General features: G+C 54.0%; 1 long non-coding RNA gene across 3 annotated transcripts in view; it reads left to right on the forward strand.

The window, feature by feature from the left end:
• The window catches only part of LOC106732277 (uncharacterized), a 46,764-nt gene that overhangs the window by 12,894 nt on the left and 9,114 nt on the right, over window positions 1-24,756 (forward strand). Inside the window, exon 5 of one of the 3 annotated variants that reach the window (XR_012906037.1) lies at window positions 22,752-22,911. The exons of 1 other annotated variant lie outside the window; for it this stretch is intronic. This is a non-coding gene — a long non-coding RNA (uncharacterized LOC106732277). Of the gene's footprint in view, window positions 1-5,803; window positions 8,133-22,751; window positions 22,912-24,756 lie in introns of those variants that run through there. One more of the 3 variants, XR_012906038.1, reaches the window with a different exon arrangement.

Genomic DNA, 24,756 nt, shown 5'->3' on the forward strand with positions numbered 1-24,756 from the left:
CTGCGGGTGGAAATGACAACCCAGGCTGCAAAGCGCGAGAGAGGAAAGCCCATTGAGAATTGGGACCTAGTCCTGCCCCGGCCTCCTCTTTCCGACATCCTTATATACAGTGGAGGGTCACGTACTGCCTAACCCATGTCAGCTGAGCTGTGCAACCAGGGGAGGCCCCACTATAGCTAGCCCCCACCGCTGCCCCAGAGAGGGGCTGGGCAAGGTAGGGAATGAGGGAGAAAGTAGGGGTCCCCGCTTTCTAGTCCCTGAACAGCCCACACCCTTGCTCCGCCCCTTCCTCCGGGGCCCCGCCCTCCCTCCCAAGCCCCAGAGACTCACCTGCCAGTTCTGCAGCCAGGCTGGGAGGAGCTGGGGTGGAGCCAGCCCAGTTGTGGCTCAGTGGCGCTAGGGCCTGGGTGGGGAAATCGAGGCACAGGGGAGGGTCCATCCCTGGAGAGAGGGGCTGGGTCTGGAAATCGGGAGAGCGTTGAGCCCTGGAGTGAGGGGCTGCGATGGCACAGGGCACAGTGGGGCCGAGGGGGTGTGTGTGTCTGTCCTTGGAGCTACGGGCCAGGATGGAGACATTGGGACACAGAGAGAGGGTTTGGGCCCCACAGCGAGGGGATGGGGAGGGGAAATCAGACCAGAGCGAGAGGTTGGGCAGGGGGGATTGGTTCCCGTAGTGAGATGCTGCGGGGGGGAAATCGAGGCATAGGGGTGAGTCTGCTCTGTGAGTGAGACACCGAGGAGCAGAAATCAGGGCAGCGCAGGATGGGGGTGGTCCCTGGAGCAAGGGGCTACGGGTGGGGGGAGGGAAATCAGGGCACAGTGACAGCAAGGTGGGGCGGGTCAGTGCTAGGAGTGAGAGTCTGCGGGGAGAAAATGAAGGCACAGGGGAAGGGGGCAGGAGAAACCCCCCTTGGATGGCGCCTGTAACTACGCTGGAGCCTGGGCTGGGAGCCAGCCGGTTCTCTCTCAGTCCTGCTGGTGGGGGTGGGAAGAGCAGCTGTTTGACTGGCCGCTCTGATGGAAAACCCCAGCCTCCTGGCACCTTACGGGGGTGGATGGGCTTTGGCTACTGGGGAGCGTGTGTCTTATATACCGTAGCGTCAGCGTGTGGTGATTGTACAGGCGGTACAGGCAGTCCCCGGGTTACATGGATCCGACTTACATTGGATCCCTACTTACAAACGGGGTGAGGCAACCCCGCACTAGCTGCTTCCCCCCAGCAGACCAGGGAGACGCGGAGCTATCGCCCCCCCCCCCCAGCAGACCAGGGAGACGCGGAGCGGCTTTTCTCAGCAGACACCTCAGCTTGAGAATAAAGGACTGAGGGAAGTGAGGTGTGGGAGAATAAAACTGAGCTCTGGAGAAATGTTTGGCTAGAGTTTCCCCTACAATATGTACCAGTTCCGACTTACATACAAATTCAACTTAAGAACAAACCTACAGTCCCTATCTTGTACGTAACCCAGGGACTGCCTGTACTTTGGGCTACTTGCAGAACTCCCATAGGTAAGTTGTATACAGGATGCATAGGTAAGTTGTATACAGCTGACTCACAAGGACAAGCAGATTTGCTTCCATTGGCAAATACCAAACAAACAGCCCAACCGCTTCCAGGCTCCCACACACCATGACACGTGGTACGGGTAAGACGTTAGCAGGACATATTTGAGAGGTGTAACATCCGTATTCATGCTGGTTTTGAGAGCTGGCTGCCTGTTGAGTCAGATGCAGCAATACCTACACACAGCCTGCAGGAACTAGTCAAACCCATCCAACATTCAGCCCACTAGCCGGCTTTCCCATTAAGCAGGGCACGGTGCTGGTTTTTAGGTCTGGCCTCACAGAACACCAAGGGGGTGGATAGACATGCTGGCTAGCAGTTCCCATGCAGCCTGGACGTCGCGGTCTCCAGTAGGCTAACGCCTGTGTTTTTGGCCTTGCGAAATCTTGGACTTTAAAAACGCCACTGATGCAGCTGTGACATTTGTCGGCCCCGCTCTTGAGACCATTATAATGTGCAGGCCACACATTTCCTAAACTAAAATAAGGAAAACGGAAGAGGCACTCTTTAGCTTTTAATGCCCCAGAAGACAGAAAGCGGGGGTCAGAGTGCAACCGAGACGACCGACAGTTCCAAAGAAGCGCAGATTATTTAATGAGTTGCAGAAAGAAAATAATTTAGTCCTCATGTGACATGGCTACATGCTGAGTGTGTTCTACACCGTAACAAACATATCAATCAGCTATAGAGTGCCATAGAAAATACTAGCAGACTTACCCCGGTGTTGCCCAGGGCCTACAGGGTAGCGGATTAGTGGTGTGGGGCGGATGCAGGAGTCAGGGCAGGGCCTTGGAGATGGGGGGCAGAGTAGGAGGCTGGGGACATGGCGGGTGAGAGTGAGGGTTGGGGGGGGTGAGGAGGGGCTCAGGTTGTGGGGGGGTCCCATCTGCCAGGTCTTTCCCTCCCCCCCACATGGGGGGACCTCTCCCCCACCCAGTCCCCCAACTGGCAGGGGCCTTCTCTCTCCCCCAGCCCCCCCCCCCCAGCTGCCAGGGGCCTTCTAGCTCCACCCAGGCCCCCCCAGCCACCAGGGGCCTATTCCCTTCCTCCTCCCCCCTGTCCGGCACTGCGGCCAAGGGCAGAAGCGTGTGTGGAAGTGGGGCTACTTACCCGGTCTGGTAGCAGGCAGGATGCTAGAGCCCCAGCCCTGCCAGGTGCGCTCTTGGTGGGCTCTCGGCAGTATCGCTCTCCCCTGTGTGCTCGCTGCCCCCCAGTGGCCACTCTCAGTATCGCGTCCCTCCTCTCTGTGCCCCTCCCTTTCCACGTTACGGAAAACAGTCCCATTCCCAGCACTTCCCATTTTCTTGACACAACCAAGCCCTGACCTTGCTAATTAGGAGGAGAGGAAGCTGCATGCCGAATTTGGTGGTCCTCGCTCTTCCCATTTAGGAGAAGTTCTTGAACACATGGACTCACATGCAGCCACACAGACTCACAAACAGAGGCACAAATCGCTAATCTAATATATAAAGGAGAATGTTTGTAAGTTTGTGCGCTAATAACTTGGACGCTATAAGAGCTACCGCAACCAAACTTTGCATGGGACAACCTTTCATCCAGGAGAAGGTTTTAAGATACTTTTGGACCTGATGGGACCCAAGCTCAGGCTGTAAAAATAAAAAAGTAACCCGCCACACTGTGCTGCAGGGGCCCCCTGACCCTAGGTCCCATGCCCGTCCCCTGCGGCCCCCAGCATCATCTGGGACTCATCCCCTCCTGCCTGCGAGGTTACATAAGCGACCCTCTTCCCCCCACTCTCCCCGCCAGCACGCAGTGCCCCAACCCCCATGCACACAACGGCTCGGGCATCTGCCCTGTCCCCCCCGTGGCACCTGCAGCCCTGGGCGTGAGCTGGGGCACCCTTCCCACGTGTAACCTCCCCTCCATCTGGGTTGCACCCCCCCCCCCTCCTGGGGATAACATGGACCTATATTTTAATCCCTATAGAAATCAGTGCAACTTTTCTACCATTCAAAAAAAGATAATGGACTACTGTTTTTTACATTTTGTTTCTCCGGTTTCCCGAGCAACACCAGGTAACTCCAGATAGTATATATATCTATATATAGAGAGAGAAATAAAGAGAGAGAGCACACATGATAATGCATTTAATATATACCTTGATTTCTGAATTGTGGTATGCACAGAATAATGCACCAAGCACCCGAATTGAAAATCCTTTGGAACACGATTTTTACGTTTTTACATCTCCACCCATTGCATGCAGAAATGATACACTTCCTCGCATTGCTGCCAAAAAAGGCAGAGGTGGAAAGCCAGTAGGGGAAATGTCAGTTCCAAGAAACTTCTAAGAGACCATATGAGCAAGTGTAAAAATGTGTGTGGGGGGAGGAGGGGAAGAATTATCATCGATATGTCACATCATCCTAACTTATAACTAGTGCTACCACCCGCTCTCTCGCTCTCTCTCTCTCTCTCTCTATATATATATATTGCTGTCGTTATACTGTTCTATATAGTCTGTATTTTTTTTTTGCATTCCTATTATTTGACAGTTGATTGAATTAGATTTTTTGAGTTTGGTCTGACCGGGAACTCTGGGTTGAGCCTGCATGCTTGGCGCACGTTTAACATCACCCGCATTACGCACTCACCGCGCCATGCTGATACACTCCCAAACCGAGCTGAATGCGCATGAGTACAACCACCCAGTGTTGTTCACGTTTGTTGTGGGCCAAGGCCGAATGCTGGGTACCCTTGACAGCGTGGCTCTCTCTCACCACCAGAAGTTGGACCAATAAAATATGACTCCCCCACATCCTAAATCTGACCCGAGGGCAGGGGAACTGCACATTTTTAGCAAAGCCTTTCATTTTGCTGTGGACCCAGCCGCACTGAGCTTGTTTGGCAGCGCAGGAGACTGGAGGGGGCCACTGCACGTCCCCCTCCCCGCACTTTCTGATTTGGGCACACAAGAGGAAAGCCGCGGGGATGCTCCAACCAGGACAGGGATGGGAGATACGGTTAATAAGATAAATCCTGCAAAGCTGGATTAGAGAAGATTTCGTAAGTCGGCCACAGGACCTTATAATCCCCTCTGGGGATGGGGGCAGTGCAGGAAGGGCTAACGAGGGGCCTTCCTTAGAGACAGCTCTGTAGGTGCCATGCATTAAGAGGGATTTTCTCCATCCCTGCCCCCCAGCCTCTCACCAGTTCTCTTCCTGGAGTTCAGATGGCTTGAAAGGAAGTCTGGCGGTCCAGGCTGAGTTTTTCAAAGGGGCCTACGGGAAGCCGATGGCTCGGTCCCTTTGACATTCAACTCCCTCTGGCCTCTTTAACATCCAAGGCCCATAGCCAAGTATGCATGTGCTCAACCGAACTGGCTTGCAACAGGCCCCCCAGGGGTAGTGAGGAATGTGGAAGACAGCACTTGCTGGTGATCCGCCTTGTGCCCTCTCGGAAAGAGATGGGGAGGGAGTGGCACAGAGCCAGCTACCCCAGACTGGTGATCCCATGGGTACCGGTTTGCCCGAGAGGGCCCAGACTCTGGCCTTTAGAGGGCTGCACCACAAAGTAAAGACAATGTCACCCTTGTACAGCGCAAACATCGAAACAAAGAAGAGGGCCCAATTCAAAACCAAAGGGCCGGACTCCAGTTAAACTGGAAAGTAGCTTCCTGGGATAGCCCAGAATTCAGCGGAAATGCTCGAGTGGCCTTCAGATCACACATCATGGTGCTCACGGTTCTGTAAGGCACTTCTCGGCTTATGCTTGATGTGGAGTCACTTGAGTTCTGCAGACTTGTTGGCATGTAGTCGCTCTCCAGTGATGCTGTCCCCATGCTGACAGCTGTGGGAGCCAAGAAGGCTGGCTTCTCATCGGACATGAATCACTGAGGCAGAGTCTGGAAATTCCCTTGTTTGGTTGACACTATGTGCACCAGTCCTGGAACAGAGATGATCACAAACAGCTTGCTGGCAATCCGTCAACACCCAGTTCCCGGGGAGTAAGTATAACGGCCACAAAGCCCAATTATCAATGGGTGGTATTGAACTTGGGGCCCCTGGAGCTAAGTGCATGAGACTTTACTGTACCATATGGCCCTTAGCTAAGGCTGTAAAGAAGACTCTCCCTGTACAGCATCTCAGTGCCACTAGATAGGACAGAGCCAGGTGGTGTGTGTGTGTGTGGGGGGGGGGGGGTTATATATGCTTACCCCCAGAACTGACTTTATTTGGTGAGAATAAGGCACCTAATAAACTACTTTGCTGCTTGCCACAGCTTCCCCCTGAAAGATTGGACCTCACAAAACTAACAACACTACCAGCAATTCAGCAAAGACCAAACAAAGGAAGCACCCACAGCCAGAACCTGTAAGGTGGCGTAACTGTCTCCTTTGGGGATTCCCACCATAACTGGAATGATGCAGGGTCTCCCAACCCGCGCCCTCACCAGGATGGTGGCGTCTAGCAAACGAAGAGGAACACCAACTGCTGCCGCACGTGACTTGCCATTCACCTCTGAGGGCATGACAAGAATGGAGCCTGACTGTCCCCCGTCACACCCCTGGAAACGGGCTGTGTGACAGCAGAGTTCAACTGCATTGGCCCAACGCCAGAGAGAAAGGTGGTCTGACATGCGCATTCAGCCCTCTTTCTGCATCGGCTTCAGGGCTGCCAGCAGAGCCCTGCTCCTTGGCTTGGAGGAGGCCCTTAGTTTGGAAGCGGCTGAGCAGGAAGTGTGAATTCTCCTCAGCCCAAGCCAGAGCTAGTGAAGGGATATGGGATGGGGGAGGGGAGGGATGCTTAAGATGGAAGGAGCTCCGGAGACTGGGTGGTACAGTCCTTGCGCGGGGAGAGGGGGGTGGTAAAAGTGTAGCCAGAGCAGCTGCCCAGCTACTGCCTGGAAAGGTGCATTAAGTCAGGCCTGAGTTAATTCTGCTGGTAACAAGAGGCCTGCGGCGTGTTATATAAAGGGTTGTGCCCCTGTTTGCTGGGCCCTGCTGGCACTGGCCTGCCATGAGCTATCTGGGGGGAAGCCAAACAATTTCCCGTCTATTTTGCACTTTGCTGACAGCCTCCTGGCTCGGCTCCTGTCCCCCAGCGTGTCATGTCCCACCCGCAGCGCCTTTCCCCTGGAAGAAATCTCTGGCTGTTGCTGACTGGGCCACCTTGCCTTCCGCACTTGGGCAAATCAGTGGGGAGCCCGATGCCGGGGTAGAGGGATGGGCAGCCGATGCCCCTTCAAGCAGAGCCTGCTGGGGGCAGCTTGGTCCCTACCCCAGATTAGAGCAGCCCGGAGGTCACCCTAATTTGCAACCTCAGCTGCAGCTGGGGAGCAAGTTGGAGACTCGGGGGGAAGGGGGCGAGGGGTGCACCGAGCCTGCTATGCTACGTGCATGGCTGCCAGGGAGGCCCCCATATGCCAGGGAAACTTTCTAGGGGGAAGGGCGACTTTACAGCTATTTTGCAGCCACTTCACACTGGAGTAAATTAGCCACAACACAATCATTAATCCCCTTCCCCCAAGGCCTGGCATGTGCCCCACCTTGTCCCTTGTGCAGCCTTTGCAAAGTGGATGTAAACGGCTACCAGGTCAGCGTGGGAGCATTGGGATGCCCTTCTTCCTCCCCGCCCCCTGCTCCATTCTACTGGGGGGTGCACATGAGGACAGCAGAGACCGAGGCCCTGAGTACACATCAGAGAGCCAAACAGACCAGCTCTAGCTTGGTGGGCACCCCTCGTATGGCTCCGACTGGCCTCCCCAGAGGCATAGGTGTTCCCCTGGTGGAACTGATCTGAAGTCCTTCTCATCCAGCAACCTGTTTCTGAGAGTGTCCAGCACCGGCTGCTTCAGCAGAGGGTGTAAGAATAGCAGCAGGCAGATGCGGGGCAACTTGCCAGGCGCACATTGCTACTAGTTAGAAATTGGCCGACTCAGGTCCTGAAGAATGAGGTTTAATAGCCCTGCTGGAACTGCTGTTGTAATCAATGAACATGCCAGGCACGCCAGATTGCCACATAAACCTCCCTCCCTCTTTTTGACCTCTTGGCCTCAGGGATGTCCTGTGGCAGCGAGTTCCACAGTTTAATTACATGTTGTACACATAGGTATTTCCTTTGCTCTTTTCTGAACAGTTTCAGTGAATAGCCTTGGTTCTTGTGTGATAGGACAGGGAGGCCAGATGCTCCTGCTCCAACCACTCTACTAGACCATTTTCTAATACAGAATATGTACTACCCTCATGTGCCTTTTAAGTCGTCTTCTTTCTAAGGCAAACACACCCAGTCTTTTCACTCTGTCTTCACAGGAGAGCTTTTCCTAGTCCATAAACATTTCCTCTTCACCCTAGTGCAGGGATGGGCAACTACAAATAGTGTGTGTGTGGGGGGGGGGGGTCGCATGAGTGACCCTCCTTCACCTCAATGGGCTGCAGCATCCCATGTCTCACTGGGGTTCCACTTGGGGCCCCATGACCTCCCCCCCCTCGTCTCTCCTGCATGCACCTCACACGTACCAGAGCCCTGCACTTCCCTGCTCCTTCCCCTCCCTCCCAGCACTTCTGGAGCTTGCAAATCGCCTGATTCGCAGTCCATCCCTACTCCTGCCCCTCCCTCCCACAGCTGGAACACCAAAAAACAGCTGATTTGCGGCTCCTCTGAAAGTGCTGGGAGGGATGGGGGCGGTGTAGGCAGTGCAGGGCTCCAGTGTGCGAGGCGTCGGTGGGGAGGGGTGATCCAGGGAGCCCAGGGGTTGCAAGTTTCCCCCACTGCTCTGGGCTCAACTGTCTCCAATTCTGCACTCTCCTTTTTACATACGGTGAAATATGGTATTGCAGGGTACATACAGTATTGCCAGTGAGGCTGCACCATCGCGTTAGACAAAGGCATTATTGTATTCCTCACGTCCTCCCCGAGGCATTCCACCGTCTTGCTTGCCTTTGAGTCCAACGGATGCTCCTTCCCTACAATCTACTGCTGCTCTTCCAGGGCTGACTGTTAACTGTGGGCCCAGTGAATCCCCTGACCGCAAAGGTGATATGCCACGGCCGTGCAGGGCCCTGCCAAAGCTGTTGCAGCTTGACAGCTCCAGCAGCCTGTTCCCGGGGAAAGCAGAAGCCAGCCCCTGCCAATCATCTGAACACTCACTGCTTCCTGGGACCTGCAAATTGCACTCAGCTGTGTGCCAGGCCACTCCCCGAATGCACCCAGGACTTGGGTGCAAAGCGGCGCTGCCGAGGACCGTGTCCATCATCCCGTGTCCAGCCTCTCAAGCCGCTCCTGCCTTTCTGAAGGGCCACTGTTGCTGCACAAGGCAAACGGTTGCTTCATTGGCGAGGGGTGTGTTCCTGCTGCACACTGATTGCTAGCTGGGAACATGTTGCCTCTGTAGAGAACAGCGGCGGATATAGGGCAGGGCATGTGGGGCGGCTGCCCCGGGCCCCGCGCTTCAATAAGCCCCGCACACGCGCTACTCCCTGTCGGCTGTGGCCGTGGCGCATGCGTGAAATTGTGCTGCCCTGCAAAACTCTCATCCGCCCCGGCAGAGGAATCTGTGATGGCAAGTCAGCGGCGATTCGGTGTGTTTGCAGACTGCACAAAGCTGGACAGACTTGCCGGGAAAAGGGATGGGCTGTCTCTGCTAAGATCTTTTCTGAAAGCTGGCACTGAACTCATTTCCCGCCTTCCCTGTGTACTAGCAACAATAGGGAAATCTAGCCCCTGGCATCTTGGGGGACAAGTAATGGGGCCCGTACAGGTTGCACCTCTGAAAACCCATGCTCCTGGACCACAGATGCTCCTGGACCAGAGAGCCTGGGAGCCTAAGAACAGGACGACTAGCTGGGGTCGGGGGCAACAGGGTCAGAAGCCCAGCTGGGGACAACGTGGGACCGGTGCCGGAGCTCTGTGGCAGCCCCCAGCAGCCTGCAGTAAGTAAAGCTTACAGGAAGTAAGGCCTGCAGTAAGTAAGCCCAGGGCCGGTGCCGGAACCCCTGGGTGTGCAGGACCAGAGCTCCACGACAGCCCTCAGCAAGCAGGGACAGAGCCCCATGGCAAGAGCTGGGGAATGGGCTACCTAAGGAGCACACGGCAGCTGGGTGAGCAGCCCAGTCAGGTGTGTGGGGAAGGGGCGGGGGCAGAGGCAGGGTGCCTGCTGCGGTGCTAGCCTGCCAGTAGCAGATGGTGGGCTTTGAGGGCCAGTGGCAAGGGACCTCCCCAGTCTGGCAATTCTCTCATTCGGCACCGATCAGGTCCGGACGGTGCCGGACCAGGGAGGTCCAACCTGTATTCCCTGTTCTTTAAGTTGTTTTTATTGCAATGTACAGGCTGGTGTTTGTATAATTCTGCCCTCTACTGGAGACAAGATCCCAAGGAATGGAGGGGCTTTGTGATGTGTTCTGAACTTTGAAATGCATTACAGAGTTCAGCTAAAATTAACTGCCCCCAAAAAGGAGTTTTGGTTTGAGCAACAGAAGGATAGACAAAGCGTGAGAAAGAATTATAGCCGGGGATCCTTCCTCCCTACTACACAGATCAGCACATTTCAGTGGAAGGTGCTGGGTTAGGGCAACCTCATGTTTTGAGCCTCTAACAAAAAAAGCAAACGTGATTCCGGGGTGCATTAACATGAGTGTTGTGAGCAAGACACGAGAAGTCATTCTTCTGCTCAACTCTGCGCTGATTAGGCCTCAGTTGGAGGATTGTGTCCAGTTCTGGGCACCACATTTCAAGAAAGATGTGGAGAAATTGGAGAAAGTCCAGAGAAGAGCAACAACAATGATTAAAGGTCTAGAAAACATGACCTATAAGGGAAGATGGAAAGAGCTGGGCTGATAAGGGACATGATAGCAGTTTTCAAGTATCTAAAAGGGTGTTTGTTATAAGGAGGAGGGAGAAAAATTGTTCTCCTTGGCCCCTGAGAATAGGACAAAAGCAATGGACTAAAAAATGAGGTGTACAGGATCTGTCGAAAAAGGCTTTATTTTCGACAGATCTGCGTCTAGACTGCCGTTTTCCCCCGAAAAGACTCCGTTTTGAAAAAAGCGGTGGCCAAGAACTCAGCCAAGAACTCTTGTTATCAGCCCGGGTTTGCAGACTCAGGCGGGCTGGATAAGCCATGCTTGGGTGCCTCTCCAAAACTAACCCAGCCTTCTATGGTTCACAAAGCGCAGCCGGTGACTCATGTTTATGCTAATGAGGCGTGGGATATTTAAATCCCTGCTTCATTAGCAATTTCGATGGGCCTAATCTACATCTCTCTGCTAACAGAGAGGTGTAGTCTAGACGCACCCTAGAGTGGTTAAGCACTGGAATAAGTTGCCTAGGGAGCTTGTGGAATCTCCATCACTGGAGATATTTAAGGTGCATCTATCAGGGATGGTCTGGATGGTGCTGGGTCCTGCTGTGAGGGCAGGGGACTGGACTCGATGACCTCTCGAGGTCCCCTCCAGTTCTCGGAGTCTATGAACTTCTAAGAGTCAGGAAGCCCTGAACCTGTGCCCCACACAGGAATGCAGAAAAAAAATTGGTGCAAGAGGCACCCCAGAGAGCACTACCGGAGACCAGGCTCTGGCAGCTTCTGCGATTTTGATGACCATGTTAATTAGGACACCCAAAGCTGGAGCTGAACCTCAACCAAACCCTTGGGAGCTCAAAGAACATTGTCTCTTAGTTGCCATGTTTGCACACGGTCCTCCGCGCCGCTTGCTTTCCAGCTACGGCTGAAGGATCAACATTGCTCAAGATGGCTGTTCTCGCGGCGGGCCCAATGAGAAACAGAAATCTGCCAAGAACTCTTGTTATCAGCCCGGGTTTGCAGACTCAGGCGGGCATGCTTGGGTGCCTCTCCAAAACTAACCCAGCCTTCTATGGTTCACAAAGCGCAGCCGGTGACTCAGAGGCTAAATCAGATGTAAGGGTAATTCTGAGAAGCAGGGGATGCACTCCCAGCATACAGTATATTAAATGGAAGAGGATCAAACCAGAAGAAGCTTTCGGGCTGGATGAGTTGGCTATTTTTTTTTTAAACCCACAGTATGTCAGATCCACTCACACTGCTTACTGAATGGGAGCCAAAATGAAGACAGAATATGTTTGCATAGCACTTCCCATCCTGTACGGTCCCAGAGCGCTGCGGTATGAAAGCACCGGTCCAATCAGAGGGGAGGGAGCAATGCTATAAAGCCACCTCACCAAGGTGGGAGCTAGGATGACTGGTTCTATCACCCGCACTCCCATTAGCCAGGTCACTGAACCACTCCAGGCCTCAGTTTTCCCTTCTGCAAAATGGGGATAAATAACCAGAGCGGGTCAAAAGATCGTGAATGTTAACAATGCTGATTTGACAAAATCAAACTATTCTTCAGGAACATATGGATGCCATTGCAAGTCTCCACAGGTACTTGGCGAAACAGCCTGTGTCAATCACATTGAGAAGTTTAGTTCCACAGAGGTCAAAATATTCCATTTTCTGCTGTGTTGGCTTGACGTTACATACCGTAATGTTCTAAACGCGGAATGAAAAAGTCGAAAGGAAGCGCTTCAATGAGGCCATGGCCAACTATTTCAGACGCCCGCCCTGCCAAAGCTTCTGAGATTTCTACTTTTCTTCCTGCTTCGAGGCAAAAAACGAGATGTCAACGCCTCGGAATTCCCCATGGAGCCGGCATTCTAGTTTTTGGCCAGCTCTAAGAGTAATAAGTACTGGCATCTCTCAAGCTCCCGGAGCAAATAGCACTGCAGAAATGCATATTGCTGCTATGGCCCAAAATGCAGCAGCTGTCTCACAGCAGCAGTGCTGTGCAGTGGTTTCAGACAGGAAGGCTACGTCTACACTGGCATGATTTTCCGGAAATGCTTTTAATGGAAAAGTTTCCCGTTAAAAGCATTTTCGGAACAGAGCGTCTAGATTGGCAGGACGCTTTTCCACAAAAGCACTTTTTGTGGAAAAGCGCCCGTGGCCAATGTAGATGCGCTTTTCCGCAAAAAAGCCCCAATCGCCATTTTCACAATTGGGGCTTTTTTGTGGAAAACAAATCTCTGCTGTCTACACTGGCCCTTTTGTGCAAAAGTTTTTCGGAAAAAGACTTTTGCCCGAATGGGAGCAGCATAGTATTTCCGCAAAAGCACTGACAATCTTACATGAGCTCGTCAGTGCTTTTGCGGAAATTCAAGCGGCCAGTGTAGACAGCTGGCAAGTTTTTCCAGAAAAGCAGATGATTTTGCGGAAAAACTTGCCAGTCTAGACACAGCTGAAGTGACGAAGAATGTTGAGTTCAGCTGAAACTGCCCGTGGGATTTAGGGAGCCGGAAACTGGAGTTTCCCCAGGACACCAGAACTGATAACCCCATTCTTGCAAATAACAAGAGGCCACCTCGGGGTTCTAATCTAATCTATGGTGCTCACTGTGGTGTTAGAAGGTGTACCCGTGAATACCTGTTGCACTCTCGCTGTCCTTGACCCGGCAGGAGGACTTTGGATTGAACTCTGGACTGTTTACCAAGTCTGGGTGATATTACTGTAGTCAGGCTAAAATGAGTTTGTGTTTGCCCTGATGGCTGGGGTTTGTGCTTCCTCCCTCTCTGCCAGGTGTCAGGGATAGATTCATCAGCTGGTTCTTGAGAAAGCCCCAATGCTTGCACCGCACGCTGGGTTCACGCTGGAGGTGGCAGTCTCATTGCAGTGGTTGGGGGAGGGACATGATCCTGCAGGGCGCAGTGTAACTTGAGCTGGGTCCAGGAAGCACTCTGAAGCGGACTGAAATCTTGCATGTGCCCCAGAAATCCCAAGGAAGGAGGGTAATGTATTCATTCCCAGGGCCTTGCACTGCGGGGCAGCTCTTACCAGCATTTCACACCCCTTCGGCGTAGGTGTGAGTGACTGAACAAGGTGCCGGCCCATGGAGAATCAGGCCCTGGCATGCCAGCGATCAAACTAGGGCTGCCTCTTGCAGGGTTGTTGGAAGTGAGAGACAAGCCAGGCAGCCCCACCTTTGCACACTTGCTAGAAAGTCCAAAATCACAGATTCATAGAATGTTTAGAATTGGAGGGGACCTCGAGAGGTCATCGAGACCAGCCCCCTGCCCTCACGGCAGGACCAAGCACCATCTAGAGCATCCCTGATAGAGGTCTGTCTAATCTGCTCTTAAATATCTCCAGAGATGGAGATTCCACAACCTCCCTAGGCAACTTATTCCAGTGTTTAACCACCCGACAGGAAGTTTTTCCTAATGTCCAACCCAAACCTCCCTTGCTGCAGTTTAAGCCCATTGCTTCTTGTTCTATCCTCAGAGGCCACGATGAACAATTTTTCTCCCTCTTCCTTGTAACACCCTTTTAGATACTTGAAAATTGCTGTCGTGTCTTCTCTTTTTCTTCCCTCTCAGCCTTCTCTTTTCCAAACTAAACAAGCCCAATTCCTTCAGCCTTGCCTCATGCCTCTAGACCTTTTATCATTTTTGTTGCTCTTCCCTGGACCTTCTCCAGTTTCTCCACATCTGTCTTGAAATGTGGTGCCCAGAACTGGCCACAATATTCCAACCAAGGCTAATGTGATCCTTTGGCTAGTTTCAGGTGGTACCTAATTGTTTTCAGTGTGGCTGGCCATTGCTTCCTTAGCAAAAAACAAACATGATCTGAACCAGTTCAGGGATTCTCTCTCTCTCCTGGGAAATAAGGCAAGGAAATAAGAAATCGGTGCTGCCCCATGTCCCTCGCAGAATCCCTGGTAACTAGGACTTTGTGACCCCCCAACTTTGTGGGTCTGTAGAGAGTTCCAGAGGGACAACGTCAGAGCAACAGTGTCACGAACAGGAGGACGCTAGGGTGTGAACAAGGTGGGGGTTCAGACCAAAGGGCTGATACAGCTTTCTGGTCTTTGTCAAAGTGGGCCCAGTGGTGTGGCGCTGAGCTGTGAGTGTCGGGCTCCAGAGCCTGGGGAGAGGCACTATCCTAACCCAGAATGTCAGTCAGAGAACAGCCACACGCCAGGCTGCTCCCAGCCGTGTGCGCTCTTGCTGCCCCGTTCACTCCCAGGATGCTGCTGCCACTTGCCCCTAGACCCCAGCTATTGCCCCAGCCTGGCACGCTTTGCATTTTCCAGCCTCATATGGGACATCAATGGAGTGGGCACAGCCCGCTTCACCACAGCTCTGCTGCCCACTTCTCCGTCCCAGCCTGGCGCGCTGGGGCCCCGCTCTGGCTCTGGGCGCCGAGAGCTCACATTTGAGCCAGGGTGAGAGCTCCCTGCCCCCAGGAGGGTCCTAGGCCCTCAAGCCCAGGTGTTAAGGCTGGGCTGTCCAGCCGGCTGCCGTGTTCTGATGAAAGCTTCCACCGCCAACTTCTGTGGCACTCTTCTAGCAGGGGTGCTGGGCTCCCTGGGTTACCGGTGCGTAGTGGCCGTAAAGGAAGACCACCGGAGAGAGCAAGGGGCCCATCTTCCAGGACAGATAGGGCCTGTCATTCGTACTCACTCCAAATCCAAAAGTACCCTGAGGACGCCTGCCAGGGGTGCTGCCTCATGGCACTGCCCAGCTAATGCAAGTAAGAGAGTCCTCCCTCATCCTCGCCCCAGCAATGCCTGTGTTTCCTCCCCCAGCTCCCTAGGCAACCCTCACCGTGGGAGCAGTCTTTCAGCGGTGCCCCCTCCATGCCAGCTACAGTGTCACCGGTTGCCACATCCTGCCAGCCCCACACCAGGAATCTAGGGCGGCCCCTTTCCCTGCAGAATCAGGACAGGGCCTGCGCAGGTTGGCCCTCCTGGCGGTGGTCAGCCAGGCCTGGGATGTGGCGAATAAGTTGGCCCTCTGACAATGGCGTGGAGAGGCCACGTCCCCCCCCAAACCCATGCCATCCTGATGCAGCATGAGAGGCAGATCTGGTCATGACTGGACCCGCAACGTGTCTGCCCTGGAGTCAGGGACTTGCACCAGGGACGCTTCAGCCCAGTGTCTAAATTCTGCTCTCCGTAGGCCCCTGCGCCAGCGGGACTGAAAGAAACACCGAGGCCACACATTGTGCAAACCACTGCCACTAACACGGGGATCATTTTAATCACCCTCCCCTTTATATGGAGCCTTGCTTCTTCCCTCCAGGCTGGGCTGGTTCGCAAAGGGGCTTGTGGGCTGCCTCCAGTCAACACTACTTCCATTGATGCTCCTTCTCCTGATGCATGTTTCCAAGCTCCGCCAGGGTGGGACAACAGAGCACCCCAAAGCAGAGCAAACATCCCCGGGCCCCGGTTCGGAGATGATTAAATGAATCGGCTGCCCACAACGGCTCAGCTAGCCCCGCAGTGGGGACAGGGGCTATGTCTACACTGGCATGATTTTCCGGAAATGCTTTTAATGGAAAAGTTTTCCGTTAAAAGCATTTTCAGAAAAGCGCGTCCAGATTGGCACAGACGCTTTTCCGCAAAAGCACTTTTTGCGGAAAAGCGTCTGTGCCAATCTAGACGCGCTTTTCTGCAAAAAAGCCCCGATCACCATTTTCGCAATCGGGGCTTTTTTGTGGAAAACAAATCTGAGCTGTCTACACTGGCCCTTTTGCGCAAAAATTTTGTGCAAAAGGACTTTTGCCTGAATGGGAGCAGCATAGTATTTCCGCAAGAAGCACTGATTTCTTACAGTAGGAAGTCAGTGCTTTTGCGGGAATTCAAGCGGCCAGTGTAGACAGCTGGCAAGTTTTTCCGGAAAAGCGGCTGATTTTCCGGAAAAACTGGCCAGTCTAGACACAGCCAGGGGGTATTTCACCAGTGCCAGATTGCATCGCTAGGGTTCCCCGGGAGTATCCGCCCCTCCGTGCCCTCGGAATCACACTGAGTCCAGCCGTTTCTTTGCAGAAGTGTCCTCTGCGAGCCAGCTGCCGTTCCCTTCCTGCCCAGCTGGGAATGGCAGTGATGGTGGTGAGCTTCCTCCGAGCAGTGCCGTGTATAGGCCAGTGAAGTTTCTAGACTATAGCCTGGTTTATCTACTGGTCTGCTTATGTCAGTTAGGGGGTGGGATGACTTTTATCCATCTAATTATCCCCGGGCAGCCCCTCGTGGGCAGGCAGTTAGACCAGGATAATGAGGTTATATACTGGTAGGGTTGCATCCACACTCGGGGTTCTGCTCTTTAACTATCTCAGCATTGTGACTGTGGTGACAGGCCCTGGCTTTGCGTGGGCAGGCCGGCAGCGAGCCGCAGCCTGTGGGGTGAAGGCTCAGGGTTAGCACTATCTCTGGCATTCAGGAGAGCAGCCGCTACTCCAGCTGCTCCCCGCTCCCTTTGCTTCTCGTGGGCGTCCTTGGCAAAGAGCCGAAGCATGAACCTCGGACCCATTCTGCCCTGGCTGAGCCCCTGCCTCCTGCTCTGCAAGGCCCCAGACTGCGGCCTTCCCCCGGCCCACCCGCTCCGTTACCCTTCCTTCCCCCACCACAGGGGCATTTCTCTGGCGCGCGTCGCATTTGGGGCGTCCCTCATGGCTCCGGCCCATTTCAAAGCTGCGCACACAAGCGTCCGGCCGCTTCGAAGGGCTCCCACGCTGGCCGCCGTCTCCTTACCCCGGGGGCCCATGGAGCACGGTGGGTGGGGGAGAGATTAGCAAGCGGCGCGGGGGGAGGACACACGCGAGCGGCGCTACGATCGCTCACGGCCCAACGATACTTCCACACAGGCGGGCGCCAGCCGGGGACTGACGGAAGTAGCGGGAGCCCTCCGGGGCTGGGTACACGGCAGGAGGGTTCCCTTGGCTCAGCGATGCAAGCGGGGGGTGGGGGGGGGATACAGGGCTGGTATGGGCCTGGCCTGGCCTGCACTGGGATGACACTGTCAGGCTCGTAAATCACACCACACGCTTCCATTCGCTGTGACTTTGCCCTTGGGCACCGAGCAGGTCAGAATCAGCGGGAGACATCAGCAGGCACCACTCAAAAGCATGCCCAGGTGTGTCCCAACCCGGGAGGGGCTGCAGATGTGGAAACAACTCCTGCGGGCTCCTAACCCAGCCTGGAGTCAGCCGCTGCAGGCCCTGCCTCTGCCGCAGGATCACTTGGTGTTGCTCAACTGGAATGAGCTGTCATAATTTACCTCCTCTGAGATCCCGCCTAAGACACTGGCATTTATTGATAGGCCTTTACCTAGCACTGAACGCCGTGCAGCCGACTCGAAGCGCTCCAGCGTAGTAATTCATTTCTTCTCTCAGCACCCGTGGCAGGCGGGCCCGGTATTAACGCCCTCATTTTACAAGTGGGGAAACTGAGGCACGGCGAGATAAGTGACTTGCCCAGGGTCCCACAGGGGGTCAGTAACAGAGCCCAGGTCAGAACTTCTGCCTTCAAGGCGGCCAAGCCTGTGTCTATCCCGATGTGGCAACCATCTGTCTGTTTCTCCCCTAGCGCCCTGCTTGACCCTTTCCCGTGGGTGGGTTCCCGCCTCTCTGCAGCTGGTTCTTGGTTCCAGCGTCTTCGGCCAGAGCCCCCTTCGCCATTTGTACAGTCACCGGCATGGCACAGTGAGCGTGAAATGCTGCTGCTCCAACGTGCCACCTTTGATGCCACCGCTACACGCACTTTGCACCAGGGCCGGATGGCACCAGGCGCAGGCCAGCAGCCAATCCGGCCCCTTGCAGACCCAACCGATGGGACGAACATCACCCATTCTTGTCTGCATGTGCTAGTGGGACTGCTGGGGAAGGGGCGATTCTCAGGGGAGCCCATGAGCCTCTAAATGAGCCACAAGAGGGTGTGGGAGCTTTCCCTTGGGGCAGGCACTGGGGTGGGGGTGGGGGTGAAGGAGTCAGGGCTGGGGGTGTGAGGAGGGGATGAGGGTTTGAGGTGTGAGGGGGGGCTCAAGGCAGGGGGCTGGCATACGTGCGTGCCAGGGGAGAGCAAGACGGACAGGGTGCTGTTGAGGCAGGGCAGCCTCTCCCCAATTCTCCTTCCCGTCACTGGCAGGGAGCGAGAGGAAAGCTCATAACCTGTGGGGGTCACTCTTCTGGCCCGTCCCCCGCAGCCAGGAGGGAGAGGAATGCCGGGGCGCTGTGCGCTTCCCTCTTGCTCCCTCACAGGAAGGGGAACAGCAAGCAGCGTCCTGGTGCGAATCTTGGGGGGAGGGGGGCAGGGAGCTTCAGACAAAGGGCTGGGGCCTTGAGGGGGGCATGGGCCTTGAGGGGGGCTTGGGGCTGGGGCATTGAGGGGGGCTTGGGGCTGGGGCAGACTTGGCCCAGTGTGGGAGCACACACCTCCTCAGCCAGTCCCCTTTCACTTGCCTGCCTGCTTAGCGCGAGAGGCTGCCGGAGGGCCCTGAGCTGGGAGCGGCCGCGCCTCCTCCTGCAGCCGAGCGCCCCAGTGCCGGCAGGCTTCTTCTGGCTGGAGCGGCGCACCAGGGCCCACCCCTGACTTCCACGTCTGCTCTCAAGGGGTAGCGCAGGAGCCGGGCTCAGTTTTTGTGCCCAAGAATGGTGCAGACTTGGGGCCGAGCGGCAACGCAGCACGTCTGGCCAGCTGCATCCACGGACGAGCGTTCACCTCAGCGCGGCCAGCCCGGCTCCTCCCGGCCCAGCGGGGCTGAGAAGCTGTGGGTGGAAGAGGAGCACCGAAGCCTTTCCTGACAACTGCCAGGTGGGGGGCTGGCATCTGATCACTGCTCCGCGTGTGGTGCCAGGCCAGTGCTCGTTTTAAACGTGTCTGCTCCTGCTAGTGCCGCTGCAGGGCCCGCAGATTCATCATTCTCTGCACGAAACAGCAATGGCAACAGAGACAAACAGCCCGCTTGGCCCCGGTTCATGTTACCTGAATTTGTGCAACATTCCCAGGGCCCGGGACCTCAGGGAACCCTCCGAACACAGCTGCAACGGGCCCGTTTTGCAGCACGACCAACGTCTTTTCCCCCAACAATTTCTCTGTGTGGATAAGGGGCTTAGTCAGAGTAAAGCGCTGGGTTCGCCTGCCTGGCCCACCAGCCCTTTGGCTGGAACCAAGTTGCATTTATTTAGTTGCCGGCTGCTTCCTTATTTTTAGCTCATGGGCTGGAGTTCTGGAGTTTATTATCAGATCAAAGAGTTTATCTGGGTCACCACCCCCATCCCTTCCCCTCCATCCACATTCTCTTTAGCATCTTGAATCTTCACTCATATCCTTCTCTTAGTTGCCTTTTCACTAGCCGGCGAGGACCCAGAACCCTCTCTCTTTCATCTGACCTCCTCCGCATTTTGATAGCTGAAGTAAATAGGATGAAATTCAATCAGGACACATGCAAAGGTGTCCACTTAGGGAGGAACAATCCGTTGCACTCATACAGAATGGGAAGCGGTCGTCTAGGAAGGAGTACGGCAGCAACGGATCTAGGGGGTCACAGTGGATCACAAGCTACATATGAGTCAACAGTGTGACACTGCTGCAAAAAAAAGCAAACATCATTCTGGGATGCATGTTCTCAGCAAGATACGAGACATAATTCTTCTGCTCAACTCCATGTGGATAAAGCCTCAGCTGGAATAAATGTGTCCAATTCTGGGTGCCACATTGCAGGAAAGACATGGACAAATCGGATACAGTCCAGAGGAAAACAACACACATGATTAAAAGTCTAGAAAACATCACCTAGAAGAGAAGATTGAAAAAAACTGGGTTTGTGTATTCTGGAGAAGAGAAGACAGAACAGTTTTCAAGAATATAAAAAGTGGTTACAAGGAGGAGGCTGGGGTGTGTGTGTGGGGGGGGGGGGGGAGAATGAGTCTATTTAATCCCAGACAAGAAGCAACAGGCTTAAATTGCAACAAGGACAGCTTAGGGTGGACCTTAGAAAAAACTTCCTGACAAGGTGGTTAAACACTGGAAGAAATTGCCCAGAGAGGTTGTAGGGGAAGATTTTAAGAGCAGGTGAGACAAACACCTGTCAAGTGTGACCAAGAATATTTAGCCCTGCTGTGAGAAATGGACGAGATGACCTCTCGAGGTCCCTTCCGGTCCTATACTTCCATGAGACCGTGTCATTTTGACGGTGTCAGTCCCACATTAAAATGGCAGGAGCAATGCCGGATTTAATTCCACCAGAACTGGGTCTGCCCCGGGTCCCTTTGTCTGGCGGAATCTCTCTGGTTAGCTAACAAATTTTAGGAGCCAAGCAAACAGCTCGCTGTTCTCAGAGTTTCATGACATATTCATGCATCGTCCAAGCTGGGGTGTGGATCATGCAACAGGTTCTGGGCTCTCCATGGGCAGTGCAGACTGAGATCTATGGTATAGCCCCTCAAGGGGTTAGCCTCTAGCCCCATTGGTCACTGCTGGGGACAGGGGGGGTCTGTGGTAGAACCACAATCAGCTTGGAGAGTCAATGGGTCTGATCTCAGAGTGGGGACGGGGTGTTAAAATATGAGAAAGAGCCATGGAAAGAGGCCAGGCCAGAATCATCACATTCATCAGGGCGTGTGTGGTGTTTTGAGGACTGAGCTGCCATCGCAATCTATCTTTGTCGAAGTGTGTGGAGGGCTGTGGGCTTCCTGGTTCTGCCGGCAGAGTCATTCTGGACAAAACCGGCTTATAGCCTGGTGGGTGAGTTGTGGCGCGTTGCCTGACGGAGCAGCCTGTTTTCCCTCTCTCTGTTGCTGTGTGTTGTCGGTCTGACTTCTATTGCTCATTTCACACCTGCAGTGGGGAGCAGGCTGGGCGTGCGCCAGACGGGTTTTCTGCCCCTTGGTTAGTAGCGGTTTTCGGTTACTAACGCGGATCACCGTGGTGGAGATGGAATGCAGCCTCCAGCCAGCGCATGGTCCCAGGGTGAGACCCAAAAGGCAGGAGATCACTTCAGTTGTTTTCTTCCCTCCCCACTGAGCCTTCCCGGAAGTTGTGAGGCCCTGCAGCCTCGGAAAAGTGTCGCATGCTCAGCCACTCGCCCTGCAGCGGCACCCAGACCTTTGTTTATTCCTAGTTTTAAGTGGGCTTGCTTTGCTGATATGGCATGAGTTTGGTGGGTCTCAGTCCTGTGCCCACATCCCAAAAAGCTACCCTGGCAGCTGGCAATTGGGGTCTTCTTCATCTCAGTAGAGAGGTGGCGGGTTTAACTGGCTGTGACAGTCCGCACCAGTGGAGCTAAAATGTATATAATCACACCCCTATTTGTTGGGTCCGTAGGAGTTTACACCCCCTCTGCCCACCATCCCAGTACATACACCAAAACAAATAAAACCAACATGCAACTCTCCGTGAATATTAAAAACAGTGAGGCGCTGATTCAAACAGAGCCCATGAGCCATTGTAACAAGAGCAAAAGCAACACTGCGACTGTGGTCAATGCCTATTAAATGTGCCCCCCGCACCGTCGCAAACGGATTAACGTGCAGATGGCAACGCTGGAACAGAAGTCATGTGAACAGAAATCAGTCGGAATGCACAGCGCCATCTAGAGGCAAATACACAGCACCATCTGGGGCCCGGATAGGTCCGAAGGGATCATCTTTGCTAGTCATCCTTGCTGTGGGTAGAAAGAGGGCAGGAAGTCGGTTTTCCCTAAAGCTTTAACACCCCCTTCCCCCCAACTCATTCTGTGTCCCCTCATGGGGGCCCATCCCCACCAGTTTGAGACCCTCTCGACTAAATTTCCACTTTTACAAGACTATGCTACATTTGCTACAAAGGATACCTGGACATTATTGTCCTGGTAAAAGGCCTGTATCAATGTCGTATCCAAAGCTACATGTTTCTGCACTATAGCATGGCAGTAGAATCAGAAGGGCAGGCCAAATTAGTTTTTCAGAGAGAAAGACACCCGGGCATGCCCTGACAGGTATCCACAAACCCAAGTGGGCTGTTGCTTACTTAAGCAATGGGCAAGTGTGAAGGAGAAAGTTACATTTCATCACAGGGACAAGGGCAACCTTCATGTCCACAAGCAACTACTTGTCACCTGCACCCCAGGATGCGTGTGTGGAGGGGGGTGATGCTCAAAGACACAAGGGTGGCATAAGAATGAGAGACAGGTGCTCTCCAATTCAGCCCTCCACCTCCTTCATTTCTGCTCCTGACATCAACAACTCTCAAAGAGTGGAAGGAAGGCAGAGGGGGGTTCCATGAAATGCTGTGAAACTGACTGAGCATAGAGACCACCCTTCTCATCTGCTCACTCAGCTTGCTACGTTAGGTATTAGCCTGTGTTTTACTCTTATTTTTTTGTAACAAATACTGATTTATGCACCATCGCTTGTCAGCCCTTCACATCTATCTGTAGCTGATAAACTTCTCTTCTTGTTTTAGCACAACCAGTGCATTGGGGTTACAGTGTGTGGGAAACTCCATTTGGGATAACAAGGCTGGTGCATTCTCATTTTCCCGCAAAGAAATGGTGGACTTTCTCTGACCTTGTCCTGTTCAGGCGGCTACCGAGCAGTGCGAGCTGCACGTTTCAAGGACTCAGGTAAATTACAACTGACGTTCTTCCAATATAGTCTGTGCACAGGATTGCAACTAATTTTAACTATGTGGACAGGGAGCAATGTCTGGGCTATTCCCTTGTTAAGATAATTCAGGCCAAAGAAAATCCAGTCACGGTGCGAAGTTTCTTAAAGGATCCATGTTTGATTCATTTTAATTTATAAAAGACACAGGAACATTTTTAAGAGTGGGAGTGCTGGTACCTCTCCCTTTACCTCTGTCCTCCCCCCAAATGAAGCCAGAAGAAAGCCCTAGCATGTGGGCCCAGGAGCTGGGACCCGGGGCTGGCAGGAGAGCCCCCAGCACATAGGGCCGAAGCACAGCCTCCTGCACATGGAATGGTGCGTAGGGCAGCAGCTGGGACCCCTGGTGTGGCGCCAGCAACAGAGCCTCCAAAGTGCAGGGTGGCAGCTGGGTCCCCGGCTGTGGGGCCAGCCGCTGGGCTCCTGGGTACGAGGCCAGGAGCCTGGGAGTGCCGCAGCACCCCCTGCACCCCTAATTCCCACACCTATGTAAAAGTGTTCTTTGTAAGTCCCCAGCAAATCCCTTCTGGCCTCCGAGCATAAGCAGTGTCAGTCTGGGGAGGAAAGGCTGTTCATACAACACAAGAAGGTTGAACTCCATCTTCACCAAACAGAACTCCGTAAGTGAGTCGGTGCCTCTGTAACTAAAACTTCTAGTGGTGCAGACTCCAGCTGACCCTGGGATGGTTCTGGAGGGCTGGGGATGTTGGATGATGATGCTGTATAGCCCTGAAAGAGGTGAGCTGTGTCCTAGTTTAGACGCTCCTTTGGCTACGTTAGGGGCTGTTATCATCCAACATCCCCAGCCCCTAACATAGCCAAAGGAGCGTCTAAACTAGGACACAGCTCACCTCTTTCAGGGCTATACAGCAGCTGCGCTGGGAGTCCTAAGAGCATAAGCGGCACCAGACAGAGGCGTTTGCAACTCGGTTGCCTAGTCCTGGACACGCTGGGTGGGAAAACCATAACCCAGGGTCAAGTGACATGACATCTCCCTCCCGTCGGGAAAAAGGACCTCGGCCTGGTTACCCTTTGGGAGCATCAGAGAGGCTGCTGGGTTGCTGAATGAAGGGGGTGGAATATCCTGACACGACCTCAGGGTGTAACTCACACTGTTGAGGAGGAAGATGGACTTCGGCCAAGAGCAAGGCAAACATTTGCTGTAGTCATAATAACCAGAGCTAAACAGTCATGCCTTTCCCAAGGAGCCAAATAGGCCAGGGCTTCAGGCTACAGGAATCTGCAGAGAACTGCAACGCCTGACTACAACTCTGTGCACGGGCTTTAAAGGAAATCTCCCTGCAGCTGGATTGTAAATGTACCAGTGAGGCCCCACGAGGACAGGGAAGCCAATGGGAGAGGTGGAATTGAGGCCGGACAGATGCTGATGTCTAGGGGATCCAAGCCATGAGCTTGTATGAAGGTGCTGCCCAGTGGGGGAGGACAGGGCAGTGAGCAGCCTGCCCCTCCCCACGACCACATGCAAGAGAAGAGAGAAAGCCCCAGCCTCAGAAGTCAAAGCAGGCAAGTGCCGAGGGGGTGAGTCACTGGCTTAATGCTGCTTCTGTTAAAGTCGACAGGAGTTTTGCTGTTGGCGAGTGGATGCTGCGCAGATAGGCCGTGGCTGAGCCTTTTGGAAAATCCCGGCCCAATTGTCCTGCACAGAATGGCTCTCCACACTCTCCCCTGCAGCATGATTGGTGCATTTCACAGGGCCACTCCCTTCCCATCTTCCTCCCTCAGCAGCCAGTAAATGGCCAGGGATCTAGAGCATGAGCTTAAATGCTTCTAGCTGGAGCAGAGCT

This window comes from Pelodiscus sinensis, chromosome 9, assembly GCF_049634645.1.
Source record: "Pelodiscus sinensis isolate JC-2024 chromosome 9, ASM4963464v1, whole genome shotgun sequence".
Lineage (NCBI taxonomy): Eukaryota > Metazoa > Chordata > Testudines > Trionychidae > Pelodiscus > Pelodiscus sinensis.